General features: G+C 38.5%; 2 non-coding genes across 2 annotated transcripts; both read right to left on the bottom strand.

The window, feature by feature from the left end:
* Positions 1–8,341: 8,341 nt before the first annotated feature.
* LOC132472678 (5S ribosomal RNA) lies at positions 8,342–8,458 on the bottom strand. Its single transcript, XR_009529147.1, has one exon. It is a non-coding gene; the product is annotated as a 5S ribosomal RNA (ribosomal RNA).
* A 2,300-nt stretch (positions 8,459–10,758) lies between these two features.
* On the bottom strand, positions 10,759–10,875 carry LOC132472675 (5S ribosomal RNA). Its single transcript, XR_009529145.1, has one exon. It is a non-coding gene; the product is annotated as a 5S ribosomal RNA (ribosomal RNA).
* Positions 10,876–14,852: the final 3,977 nt, after the last annotated feature.

The raw sequence follows: 14,852 nt of genomic DNA, 5'->3' as shown, positions 1-14,852 counted from the left end.
GATTTCCATAACTCAACAGCAATTCAGAAATCATCCAACTTCGGCAGTGACACTTCTAGGTTGATTTCAGTGGGGGAAAGTGAAAGAGAGTTTTGGACACAGCTCAATAGAATCCCCCAGCTTGTATGATGTTAAAATCAGTCAAATCTCATCCAGAACAGAATAGATGGGTAGCTGGTGGTGTGTTGGTGGTCGGGGGGGGGGGGGGGGGGGGGGGTAGGCTGACAGATTTAGATCACATCCAACACAAGCCACCCTTTCAGGGCAGGCTCTGAAGCAGGGAAGAAGAAAATAAATATAAATTATACATCGTTTTTTAAAAAGCTTCTCAGGTTCGCTTTTTCCAAACACACTTCTTAAGTGCACTTGATTCAGAGGCTGGCAGACTTCTTCTGGTAGAGGAGATCCACTTAGGAGGCCGTTGTCATGGCTACATACGCTTTTCTTGCTTTATTTCTTACTTTTTTGATATTTGCATAAAGCCAGTCTTCTGGTGCCCCTTTATCTGTTATGTATTGTTATAGTCAAAGTCAGAAATTAAGCCTAGGCAGATTTTTTGGTTTCCCGAACAAGGATTATGGTAAAGGAAAAATGTAGGCTAGAGAAGATAAAGGCCTGCATTCATGTAATATTTTCTGTTGTTGTTAATCTTACTGAGATAAAAAAATAAATAATCCTCATCTAGAAATAAGTGCCATTGTGCAATAATTACCTAGTTTAACAATGAAGTAAACACTAATTCCAAACAACCTTCACCCACATTTTGTACGCTCACATTTTTTTATTATATTCTCCACATGTTTCACATCATCACAATGTTTTGTAATGTTAAAGGGCAGTTTCTCAGATAGACGCACAAGTTCAGTCAGCTGACGAACGAGATCAACTGGCCCTGGTCCCGCGAGACCCGGAGCGCCGAAGACTGGAATGAAATAATGAACACCATAATTAACTTAGCCCGGTGTTCCTCCAGCGCGTCACCCTGCGTTCTTATGCATGGCTTCTTTGCCGGGTAAATTGGCGGATGTTTTTGAGTTAAAAGCACGATTCTTTGGGGAAATAATTTCCATAGATTTAAACATTTTCCCGAGATCATTTTGAGAAAACATGTTCATAATGACTCTGCTGTGAAATGAATGCATCGCAAGACTTGATGACAACAGCGGAGATCTGCCTTTTATTAATTCATGATCATTTGTGTTGGGCCAGTATAGGACATTTGTTGAAGAATCAAATTTCTTGAACTACGAAATATTTAACTCAAGAATCACTTAAACTTTAAACACAACCACCAAAAAAAAAAGATAATATAGAGAAATATGTGCCACTTTTTCCACTGGAAATTTTATCTATTTAAATTTGTAATATTTCATGCCTTTTCATAAACGTTAAAATCCCATGCCCATCATGAGATTAAATAAATGTACTTCATTAGATTAAGTAAGGTATGATCAGAAACAAAACACTGCATCATTGTTTAATCAAAGTTCAATCAAATAAATTAGTACTTTTTGGGGGGAAATCTTACATTGAAGCCTCACAAGAATAACTGACAGAACTGTCTGAATGTTTGGTTCTTTGAATCATCTCATTACTCATTGGACTTCATGTGAATTATTGTATGTGAGTTCCTGTGTGAGTGTTCCTGACTACAGACCTCACGGAGCACACACACACACACACACACAACCACACACACACACACACACACACACACACACACACACACACACACACACACACACACACACACACACACACACACACACACACACACACACACACACACACACACACACACACACACACACAAACCCCGGCCTTGAGTCCCAGATCATGGGTTGGGACCTCAACCCTCCAGAATCTGGTATGCCTCCATTTGTAACCGTCGGCAACCAGCGCAATCAGAGTCCTCGTGCCGTAGCTCAGGCTCAGGGTGTCTGTGCCCATGTGCAGCCCCCCACCCCCGCAATATTACCATCTGGCCCCTGAGGACCTGCCCATCAATTGCTTTCAGCTAAATGCACTCACATATGAATATTTCAGGACAATTTAATGTTTCAGCCACAGCCCCGAAGGAGCACAGCATCAATTTGTGAACACAGTTCTGGCAGAGTTAAAAGCCAGGCTGGATCATGAAGGATGAGAGTCTCTGCCAATCCAGAGGGGCTGTGTTTCTACTTTCAGGGAGAGCGCCAAAGAGAGAGAGAGAGAGCAGTAGCCCCAGCTCTCTCGTTCAGAGATGTGGACAAACAGCCGGGTCGGGCGGTCAGCGTTCGGCTGGGAGTCACACGGCGACTGTTTGCCAAGGTTGGCCTGTTTTCCCTGAATGTTGTTCATCTTCCGTTTGCCATTGATCCTCACAAGCACACCTACCTAACTTTCAACAAACACACACACCACACACACACACACACACACACACACACACACACACACACACACACACACACACACACACACACACACACACACACACACACACACACACACACACACACACACACACACACACTTTACATATCACACCCCCACACACACACACACACAACACAGAGCGAACGCATGCAAAGAGCACACACACACACACCGCACATATAACACACACTCTGCACATATAACACGCACACAGAACATAGAGAGAACACATGCACATAGCACACACACACACACACACACACACACACACACACACACACGGCGCACTAATGACACACACCCACACACACACACACACACACACACACACACACACACACACACACACACACACACACACACACACACACAGGGCTGGGGGGAGTGCCGGCCGAGGTGGTCATGCTGGCCTGATGCGATCCATACTGCAGACCAGCCCAGCGTGTGAGGACACCAGTGCCTCACACCACACCCGCTTGTCACGCAGAGGGGCTAATTAGCCGGTCGGTAAACATGCTAGGGAAGTTAGAGATTGCATTGTGATCATAGTAATGCAAGAGAGGGGTGATGTTGGAATAAAACATAACTATTGACAACTGGGCTTGTGTCTTGGTATTTCTGGGTTTGGTTATTCACATATCCTTACAAGCAGGGTTGGGAAATGCTGTTGAACCCTGAATAAACGTCATTGTTCATTTTATGAATTTATTCATGCATAAGTTAACAGGACAAAGCCCATGGATTAAGTCTCTCCGATTTAACACATAGGCTAAAAACACGAGGTAAGCTAATTGGAAGCAATTAAGCAATTGTTCTGACTAGGTTGATTACACACACATACCATTGACCCTGTCTCATGTTGGAGCTTAATTAACTAAAAACAAGATAGGTATTTGTAAGATAAAACCGTCAACTGACAGTTACACTAATAGGGCGCTAATGGCCCGCATACTTTGGCTTTACAAAGAAAGCCTGTGCCCGAGGCAGCAATCAAAAATTAATACTAATTATCATGTGAATACTGCATTAAGTCAGAAGGATTATGAATTATACATCTGCAAAACGGACGCTCTCACAATAGGCTTGCTAATGTCATTTGTGACTTTTGAACGGAACTGCGTACGAGTTGGATTCTCAATGTACCTCTTCACAGTGGTATTATTTGTCCTCTGCCATCTGATCCTGGGACATCAGGTCTAGCCCTGCTGCATTAGCAGGTCTTGACCTGCCGTTACACATAGAAATACCACAAGTTACAATGAACCACAGGATACAGATTCGGTTATGAGTCATAACCTGTACAACTGTCAGGGACGCGGGAAGTGGGGGTGCTTAGGGTGCACCCCCCCCCCCCCCCCCCCCCACCGGCGGCCCCTTGCTGTAACTGCAAGTGAGAAAGTTTTCTGAACAAATCAATACTTTACCGGACCGCAACAGCTTGTCGGCATGTTGTTAGTGTGGGAAATTCAGCACAGTATCAGCCGAGTTTACTCAAATTTCCACAATGTTTACTTGCTAACGTTTGTGAATAACAGTGGCTAGTTGGCAGAACTCTTTTTACACACCAGTAGAGTGTTTATCAGAGCGGAGCCCTGAATGTGACGTCACCCGTCATCTCGTCTCTGTAAACAATGGATGTTGCGCAGCATTTATTATGACGTCATTATATAGACTCTCTCTCAGCACCCCTCCCTCGGACTGTCTTCCCGCGTCCCTGGTGTTACCCCCTATGTTTTATTCGATACATTTCGACAGTGTAACCCCTTATGGGTTATTCATGACGACAGATAAAAAACGACAGTGTTACCCTTTACGTTTCATTTGATAAAAACGACAGTGTTACCCTTTACGTTTCATTTGATAAAAACGACAGTGTTACCCCTTATGTTTTTTTCCCATGACGACTGATGAAAAACAACAGTGTTACCCCTTATATTTTATTTGACAAGGACAATTTTTTTTTTTTTCAAATATGTTTTTTTTCATGACGACCAATAAACGTCAATGTTACCCCTTATATTTTATTTGACAAAGGAAACAGTGTTACCCCTTATGTTTTTTTTCATGACGACCAAAGAAAAACAACAGTGTTACCCCTTATGGGTTTTTTCATGACGACCAAAGAAAAATGACAGTGTCACCCCTCATGTTTCATTTGATAAAAATGACAGTGTTACCCCCTATGTTTTAATTGATAAATATCGACAGTGTTACCCCTAATGTTTTTTTTCATGACGACCAATAAAAAACGACAGTGTCACCCCTTATGTTTTTTTTCATGGCGACCAATAAAAAACAACAGTGTTACCCCTTATGTTTTTTTTCATGACGACCAATAAAAAACAACAGTGTTACCCCTTATGTTTTTTTTTATGACGACCAATAAAATACAACAGTGTTACCCCTTATGTTTTTTTTCATGACGACCAATAAAAAACAACAGTGCTACCCCTTATGTTTTTTTTCATGACGACCAATAAAAAACAACAGTGTTACCCCTTATGGTTTTTTTCATGACGACCAAAGAAAAAATGACAGTGTCACCCCTCATGTTTCATTTGAAAAAAACGACAGTGTTACCCCCTATGTTTTAATGGATAAATATCAACAGTGTTACCCCTTATGTTTTTTTCATGACGACCGATAAAAAACGACAGTCTTACACCTTATGTTTCATTTGATAAAAACGACAGTTTTACCCCTCATGTTTCATTTTTATAAAAACGACAGTGTTACCCCTTGTGTTTTTTTTCATGACGACCAAAGAAAAACAACAGTGTCACCCCCCATGTTTTATTTGATAAATATCGACAGTGTTACCCCTTATATTTATTTCATGACGGCCGATAAAAAACGACAGTTACCCCTCATGTTTTTTTTCATGACAACCGATAAAAAACAACAGTGTTACCCCTAATGTTTTTTTTCATGACGACCAATAAAAAACGACAGTGTCACCCCTTATGTTTTTTTTCATGGCGACCAATAAAAAACAACAGTGTTACCCCTTATGTTTTTTTTCATGACGACCAATAAAAAACAACAGTGTTACCCCTTATGTTTTTTTTTATGACGACCAATAAAATACAACAGTGTTACCCCTTATGTTTTTTTCATGACGACCGATAAAAAACGACAGTCTTACCCCTTATGTTTCATTTGATAAAAACGACTGTTTTACCCCTCATGTTTCATTTGATAAAAACGACAGTGTTACCCCTTGTGTTTTTTTTCATGACGACCAAAGAAAAACAACAGTGTCACCCCCTATGTTTTATTTGATAAATATCGACAGTGTTACCCCTTATATTTATTTCATGACGGCCGATAAAAAACGACAGAGTTACCCCTCATGTTTTTTTTCATGACAACCGATAAAAAACAACGGTGTTACCCCTTATGTTTTTTTCATGAAGACCGATAAATAATGACAGTATTACCCCTTATGTTTCATTTGATAAAAACAACAGTGTTACCCCTCATGTTTTTTTTCATGACGACCAATAAAAAACAACAGTGTTACCCCTTTTTTTTTTCCCGACTACCGATAAAAAACGACCGTGTTACCCCTTGTGGGTTTCTTCATGACGACCAAAGAAAAACGACAGTGTCACCCCTCATTTTTCATTTGATAAAAATGACAGTGTTACCCCCTATGTTTTAATTGATAAATATCGACAGTGTTACCCCTTATGTTTTTTTTCATGACGACCAATAAAAAACAACAGTGTTTACCCCTTATGTTTTTTTCATGACGACCAATAAAAAACGACAGTGTCACCCCTTATGTTTTTTTTCATGACGACCAAAGAAAAAAAAACAGTGTTACCCCTTATGGGTTTTTTCAAGACGACCAAAGAAAAATGACAGTGTCACCCCTTATGTTTTTTTTCATGACGACCAATAAAAAACAACAGTGCTACCCCTTATGTTTTTTTTCATGACGACCAATAAAAAACAACAGTGTTACCCCTTATGGTTTTTTTCATGACGACCAAAGAAAAAATGACAGTGTCACCCCTCATGTTTCATTTGAAAAAAACGACAGTGTTACCCCCTATGTTTTAATGGATAAATATCAACAGTGTTACCCCTTATGTTTTTTTCATGACGACCGATGAAAAACGACAGTTACCCCTCATGTTTTTTTTCATGACGACCGATAAAAAACAACAGTGCTACACCTTATGTTTCATTTGATAAAAACGACAGTTTTACCCCTCATGTTTCATTTTTATAAAAACGACAGTGTTACCCCTTGTGTTTTTTTTCATGACGACCAAAGAAAAACAACAGTGTCACCCCCCATGTTTTATTTGATAAATATCGACAGTGTTACCCCTTATATTTATTTCATGACGGCCGATAAAAAACGACAGTTACCCCTCATGTTTTTTTTCATGACGACCGATAAAAAACAACAGTGCTACCCCTTATGTTTTTTTCATGAAGACCGATAAATAATGACAGTGTTACCCCTTATGTTTCATTTGATAAAAACGACAGTGTTACCCCTTATGTTTCATTTGATAAAAACGACAGTGTTACCCCTTATTTTTCATTTGATAAAAACGACAGTGTTACCCCTCATGTTTCATTTGATAAAAACGACACTGTTACCCCTTGTGGTTTTGTTCATGACGACCAAAGAAAAACAACATTGTGTCATTTGATAATATCGACAGTGTTACCCCTTATATTTATTTCATGACGGCCGATAAAAAACGACAGTTACCCTTCTTGTTTTTTTTCCACGTTGACCAATAAAAAACAACAGTGTTACCCCTTGTGTTTTTTTTCATGACGACCAAAGAAAAAGAACAGTGTTACCCCCTATGTTTTATTTGATAAATATCGACATTGTTACCCCTTATGTTTATTTCATGTTGGCCGATAAAAAAAAAGTGTTACCCCTGTCAACGTTTTTCCGGGGATCTGAACCTAAGTTGTTTAGAGTGTTAACCTCCGAACATAACAATGCACCATCAAGACACCTGAAAAAGTCATCACAAAGGTTATGCTTGACTTTATAATTCGCATGAAATAGAGATATGAGACTACCATCAGATGACATCAACCGGACGTGAACCCCGGTCTCTAGGAGGTTAGCTCACAGCTCTCTCCACTTCGCACTGAGATTTTTAATTTCAATATGTCTGAGGTTATATATGACAGTGCAATAGACATGTTAGCATTACGTTTAAAATGAAAGCTATTGTGTTTTCCACAGAAATTGAGCCGCGGTCTCCAGTGGGATACGCAGAGTGCACCCCACTACACCACTCAGGCGATGACAATACACAATAATCCATCATTAATAAAGAGGATATACTTGACATTAAAATGTATGTGTGTATTTCTATTATTTCCCTTATGGTTTTTTTCATGACGACCAATAAAAAACGACATTGTTACCCCTTATATTTTATTTGACAAAGACAACAGCGTTACCCCTTATGTTTTATTTCATGACGACCAATAAAAAACAACAGTGTTACCCCTTATGTTTCTTTTCATGACGACCAATAAAAAACAACAGTGTTACCCCTTATGTTTTTTTTCATGATGACCAATAAAAAACAACAGTGTTACCCCTTATGTTTTTTTTCATGACGACCAATAAATAACGACAGTGTTACCCCTTATGTTTTTTTTCATGACAACCAATAAAAAACAACAGTGTTACCCCTTATGTTTTTTTTCATGAGGACCAATAAAAAACAACAGTGTTACCCCTTATGTTTCTTTTCATGACGACCAATAAACAACGACGGTGTTACCCCTTGTTTTACGTCTCCTCCGAAGGACGGCACCTTCCACAGCACAGTGTCCCCATCACTGCACTGGGGCATCGGGATTGATGAGTGAAGGGGCCAGAGGGAAGAGTGCCACCTATTGGCCACCACCCAACACCACCCAACACCACTTACAGCACCTGGTATTCCCAGGCGGTCTCCCATCCAAGTACTAACCAGGCCCAACCCTGCTTAGCTACCGAGATCAGACGAGATCGGGCATGTTCAGGGTGGTATGGCCGTGTTGTTTTTCATGCAGACCAATAAAAAACAACAGTGTTACCCCTTATGTTTTTTTTCATGACGACCAATAAAAAACAACAGTGTTACCCCTTTTTTTTTTTTTCATGACGACCAATAAAAAACAACAGTGTTACCCCTTATGTTTTTTTTCATGACGACCAATAAATAACGACAGTGTTACCCCTTATGTTTTTTTTCATGACGACCAATAAAAAACAACAGTGTCACCCCTTGTGTTTTTTTCATGACGACCAATAAATAACGACAGTGTTACCCCTTATGTTTTTTTTCATGACGACCAATAAAAAACAACAGTGTTACCCCTTGTGTTTTTTTCATGACGACCAATAAAAAACGACAGTGTTACCCCTTATGTTTTTTTTCATGACGACCAATAAAAAACAACAGTGTTACCCCTTATGTTTTTTTTCATGAGGACCAATAAAAAACAACAGTGTTGCCCCTTATGTTTTTTTGCATGACGACCAATTGAAAAACAACAGTGTTGCCCCTTATGTTTTTTTGCATGACGACCAATTGAAAAACAACAGTGTTACCCCTCATGTTTCTTTTCATGACGACCAATAAAAAACGACAGTGTTACCCCTCATGTTTTTTTTCATGCAGACCAATAAAAAACAACAGTGTTACCCCTTATGTTTTTTTTCATGACGACCAATAAATAACGACAGTTACCCCTTATGTTTTTTTTCATGACGACCAATAAAAAACAACAGTGTTACCCCTTATGTTTTTTTTCATGAGGACCAATAAAAAACAACAGTGTTACCCCTTATGTTTTTTTCATGACGACCAATAAATAACGACAGTGTCACCCCTTATGTTTTTTTTCATGACGACCAAAGAAAAACAACAGTGTTACCCCTTATGGGTTTTTTCAAGACGATCAATAAATAACGACAGTGTCACCCCTTATGTTTTTTTTCATGACGACCAATAAATAACGACAGTTACCCCTTATGTTTTTTTTCATGACGACCAATAAAAAACAACAGTGTTACCCCTTATGTTTTTTTTCATGAGGACCAATAAAAAACAACAGTGTTACCCCTTATGTTTTTTTCATGACGACCAATAAATAACGACAGTGTCACCCCTTATGGTTTTTTTCATGACGACCAAAGAAAAACAACAGTGTTACCCCTTATGGGTTTTTTCAAGACGACCAAAGAAAAAGAACAGTGTTACCCCCTATGTTTTATTTGATAAATATCGACATTGTTACCCCTTATGTTTATTTCATGTTGGCCGATAAAAAAAAAGTGTTACCCCTGTCAACGTTTTTCCGGGGATCTGAACCTAAGTTGTTTAGAGTGTTAACCTCCGAACATAACAATGCACCATCAAGACACCTGAAAAAGTCATCACAAAGGTTATGCTTGACTTTATAATTCGCATGAAATAGAGATATGAGACTACCATCAGATGACATCAACCGGACGTGAACCCCGGTCTCTAGGAGGTTAGCTCACAGCTCTCTCCACTTCGCACTGAGATTTTTAATTTCAATATGTCTGAGGTTATATATGACAGTGCAATAGACATGTTAGCATTACGTTTAAAATGAAAGCTATTGTGTTTTCCACAGAAATTGAGCCGCGGTCTCCAGTGGGTTACGCAGAGTGCACCCCACTACACCACTCAGGCGATGACAATACACAATAATCCATCATTAATAAAGAGGATATACTTGACATTAAAATGTATGTGTGTATTTCTATTATTTCCCTTATGGTTTTTTTCATGACGACCAATAAAAAACGACATTGTTACCCCTTATATTTTATTTGACAAAGACAACAGCGTTACCCCTTATGTTTTATTTCATGACGACCAATAAAAAACAACAGTGTTACCCCTTATGTTTCTTTTCATGACGACCAATAAAAAACAACAGTGTTACCCCTTATGTTTTTTTTCATGATGACCAATAAAAAACAACAGTGTTACCCCTTATGTTTTTTTTCATGACGACCAATAAATAACGACAGTGTTACCCCTTATGTTTTTTTTCATGACAACCAATAAAAAACAACAGTGTTACCCCTTATGTTTTTTTTCATGAGGACCAATAAAAAACAACAGTGTTACCCCTTATGTTTCTTTTCATGACGACCAATAAACAACGACGGTGTTACCCCTTGTTTTACGTCTCCTCCGAAGGACGGCACCTTCCACAGCACAGTGTCCCCATCACTGCACTGGGGCATCGGGATTGATGAGTGAAGGGGCCAGAGGGAAGAGTGCCACCTATTGGCCACCACCCAACACCACCCAACACCACTTACAGCACCTGGTATTCCCAGGCGGTCTCCCATCCAAGTACTAACCAGGCCCAACCCTGCTTAGCTACCGAGATCAGACGAGATCGGGCATGTTCAGGGTGGTATGGCCGTGTTGTTTTTCATGCAGACCAATAAAAAACAACAGTGTTACCCCTTATGTTTTTTTTCATGACGACCAATAAAAAACATCAGTGTTACCCCTTTTTTTTTTTTTCATGACGACCAATAAAAAACAACAGTGTTACCCCTTATGTTTTTTTTCATGACGACCAATAAATAACGACAGTGTTACCCCTTATGTTTTTTTTCATGACGACCAATAAAAAACAACAGTGTCACCCCTTGTGTTTTTTTCATGACGACCAATAAATAACGACAGTGTTACCCCTTATGTTTTTTTTCATGACGACCAATAAAAAACAACAGTGTTACCCCTTGTGTTTTTTTCATGACGACCAATAAAAAACGACAGTGTTACCCCTTATGTTTTTTTTCATGACGACCAATAAAAAACAACAGTGTTACCCCTTATGTTTTTTTTCATGAGGACCAATAAAAAACAACAGTGTTGCCCCTTATGTTTTTTTGCATGACGACCAATTGAAAAACAACAGTGTTGCCCCTTATGTTTTTTTGCATGACGACCAATTGAAAAACAACAGTGTTACCCCTCATGTTTCTTTTCATGACGACCAATAAAAAACGACAGTGTTACCCCTCATGTTTTTTTTCATGCAGACCAATAAAAAACAACAGTGTTACCCCTTATGTTTTTTTTCATGACGACCAATAAATAACGACAGTTACCCCTTATGTTTTTTTTCATGACGACCAATAAAAAACAACAGTGTTACCCCTTATGTTTTTTTTCATGAGGACCAATAAAAAACAACAGTGTTACCCCTTATGTTTTTTTCATGACGACCAATAAATAACGACAGTGTCACCCCTTATGTTTTTTTTCATGACGACCAAAGAAAAACAACAGTGTTACCCCTTATGGGTTTTTTCAAGACGATCAATAAATAACGACAGTGTCACCCCTTATGTTTTTTTTCATGACGACCAATAAATAACGACAGTTACCCCTTATGTTTTTTTTCATGACGACCAATAAAAAACAACAGTGTTACCCCTTATGTTTTTTTTCATGAGGACCAATAAAAAACAACAGTGTTACCCCTTATGTTTTTTTCATGACGACCAATAAATAACGACAGTGTCACCCCTTATGGTTTTTTTCATGACGACCAAAGAAAAACAACAGTGTTACCCCTTATGGGTTTTTTCAAGACGACCAAAGAAAAATGACAGTGTCACCCCTCATGTTTCATTTGATAAAAATGACAGTGTTACCCCCTACGTTTTAATTGATAAATATCGACAGTGTTACCCCTTATGTTTTTTTTCAAGACGACCAATAAAAAACGACAGTGTCACCCCCTATGTTTTTTTTCATGACGACCAATAAAAAACAAGTGTTACCCCTTATGTTTTTTTTCATGACGACCAATAAAAAATAACAGTGTTACCCCTTATGTTTTTTTCATGACGACCAAAGAAAAAATGACAGTGTCACCCCTCATGTTTCATTTGAAAAAAACGACAGTGTTACCCCCTATGTTTTAATGGATAAATATCGACAGTCTTACCCCTTATGTTTCTTTTGATAAAAACGACAGTTTTACCCCTCATGTTTCATTTTTATAAAAACGACAGTGTTACCCCTTGTGTTTTTTTTCATGACGACCAAAGAAAAACCACAGTGTCACCCCCTATGTTTTATTTGATAAATATCGACAGTGTTACCCCTTACATTTATTTCATGACGGCCGATAAAAAACGACAGTTACCCCTCATGTTTTTTTTCATGACGACCGATAAAAAACAACAGTGTTACCCCTTATGTTTTTTCATGAAGACCGATAAATAATGACAGTATTACCCCTTATGTTTCATTTGATAAAAAAAACAGTGTTACCCCTTATGTTTTTTTTCATGACGACCAATAAAAAACAACAGTTATGGGTTTTTTCAACCCATAGGTTTTTTTTCATGAAGACAAATAAATACCCCTTATTTCTTTTTTCCTGACTACCGATAAAAAACAACAGTGTTACCCCTTGTGGGTTTCTTCATGACGACCAAAGAAAAACGACAGTGTCACCCCTAATTTTTTTAATTTGAAAAAAATGACAGTGTTACCACCTATGTTTTGATTGATCAATATCGACAGTGTTACCCCTTATGTTTTTTTTCATGACGACCAATAAAAAACGACAGTGTTACCCCTTTTTTTTTTTTTCATGACGACCAATAAAAAACAACAGTGTTACCCCTTATGTTTTTTTCATGACGACCAATAAATAACGACAGTGTCACCCCTTATGTTTTTTTTATATGACGACCAAAGAAAAACAACAGTGTTACCCCTTATGGGTTTTTTCAAGATGACCAAAGAAAAATGACAGTGTCACCCCTCATGTTTCATCTGATAAAAATGACAGTGTTACCCCCTACGTTTTAATTGATAAAAAACAACAGTGCTACCCCTTATGTTTTTTTCATGAAGACCGATAAATAATGACAGTGTTACCCCTTATGTTTCATTTGATAAAAACGACAGTGTTACCCCTTATGTTTCATTTGATAAAAACGACAGTGTTACCCCTTATTTTTCATTTGATAAAAACGACAGTGTTACCCCTCATGTTTCATTTGATAAAAACGACAGTGTTACCCCTTGTGGTTTTGTTCATGACGACCAAAGAAAAACAACATTGTGTCATTTGATAATATCGACAGTGTTACCCCTTATATTTATTTCATGACGGCCGATAAAAAACGACAGTTACCCTTCTTGTTTTTTTTCCACGTTGACCAATAAAAAACAACAGTGTTACCCCTTGTGTTTTTTTTCATGACGACCAAAGAAAAAGAACAGTGTTACCCCCTATGTTTTATTTGATAAATATCGACATTGTTACCCCTTATGTTTATTTCATGTTGGCCGATAAAAAAAAAGTGTTACCCCTGTCAATGTTTTTCCGGGGATCTGAACCTAAGCTGTTTAGAGTGTTAACCTCCGAACATAACAATGCACCATCAAGACACCTGAAAAAGTCATCACAAAGGTTATGCTTGACTTTATAATTCGCATGAAATAGAGATATGAGACTACCATCAGATGACATCAACCGGACGTGAACCCCGGTCTCTAGGAGGTTAGCTCACAGCTCTCTCCACTTCCCACTGAGATTTTTAATTTAAATATGTCTGAGGTTATATATGACAGTGCAATAGACATGTTAGCATTACGTTTAAAATGAAAGCTATTATGTTTTCCACAGAAATTGAGCCGCGGTCTCCAGTGGGTTACGCAGAGTGCACCCCACTACACCACTCAGGCGATGACAATACACAATAATCCATCATTAATAAAGAGGATATACTTGACATTAAAATGTATGTGTGTATTTCTATTATTTCCCTTATGGTTTTTTTCATGACGACCAATAAAAAACGACATTGTTACCCCTTATATTTTATTTGACAAAGACAACAGCGTTACCCCTTATGTTTTATTTCATGACGACCAATAAAAAACAACAGTGTTACCCCTTATGTTTCTTTTCATGACGACCAATAAAAAACAACAGTGTTACCCCTTATGTTTTTTTTCATGATGACCAATAAAAAACAACAGTGTTACCCCTTATGTTTTTTTTCATGACGACCAATAAATAACGACAGTGTTACCCCTTATGTTTTTTTTCATGACAACCAATAAAAAACAACAGTGTTACCCCTTATGTTTTTTTTCATGAGGACCAATAAAAAACAACAGTGTTACCCCTTATGTTTTTTTGCATGACGACCAATAAAAAACAACAGTGTTACCCCTTATGTTTCTTTTCATGACGACCAATAAAAAACGACGGTGTTACCCCTTGTTTTACGTCTCCTCCGAAGGACGGCACCTTCCACAGCACAGTGTCCCCATCACTGCACTGGGGCATCGGGATTGATGAGTGAAGGGGCCAGAGGGAAGAGTGCCACCTATTGGCCACCACCCAACACCACCCAACAC

The sequence above is a fragment of the Gadus macrocephalus genome, chromosome 14, assembly GCF_031168955.1.
Source record: "Gadus macrocephalus chromosome 14, ASM3116895v1".
Taxonomy (NCBI): domain Eukaryota; kingdom Metazoa; phylum Chordata; class Actinopteri; order Gadiformes; family Gadidae; genus Gadus; species Gadus macrocephalus.
Note: the sequence above shows the minus strand (reverse complement) of the source record. Positions and strands in the feature narration are given on the sequence as shown.